Here is a 507-nt window from a genome sequence, read left to right as displayed (position 1 = left end):
TGGTCCCAGTGCTTCATGGCAAATAGATGGGGAAACAGTGGAAACAGTGTCAGACTTTATTTTTCTGGGCTCCAAAATCACTGCAGATGGTGACTGCGGCCATGAAATTAAAAGACGCTTACTCCTTGGAAGGAAAGTTATGACCAATCTAGATAGCATATTCAAAAGCAGAGACATTACTTTGCCAACAAAGGTCCGTCTAGTCAAGGCTATTTTTTTTCCAGTAGTCATGTATGGATATGAGAGTTGGACTGTGAAGAAGGCTGAGCGCCGAAGAATTGATGCTTTTGAACTGTGGTGTTGGAGAAGACTCTTGAGAATCCCTTGGACTGCAAGGAGATTCAACCAGTCCATTCTAAAGATCAGTCCTGGGTGTTCTTTGGAAGGAATGATGCTAAAGCTGAAACTCCAGTACTGTGGCCACCTCATGCGAAGAGTTGACTCATTGGAAAAGACTCTGATGCTGGGAGGGATTGGGGGCAGGAGGAGAAGGGGATGACAGAGGAT

This window comes from Bison bison, unplaced genomic scaffold (genome assembly GCF_000754665.1).
Source record: "Bison bison bison isolate TAMUID 2011002044 unplaced genomic scaffold, Bison_UMD1.0 scf7180017864533, whole genome shotgun sequence".
In the NCBI taxonomy this organism is placed as follows: Eukaryota; Metazoa; Chordata; class Mammalia; order Artiodactyla; family Bovidae; genus Bison; species Bison bison.
This window is presented reverse-complemented; position numbering follows the sequence as displayed.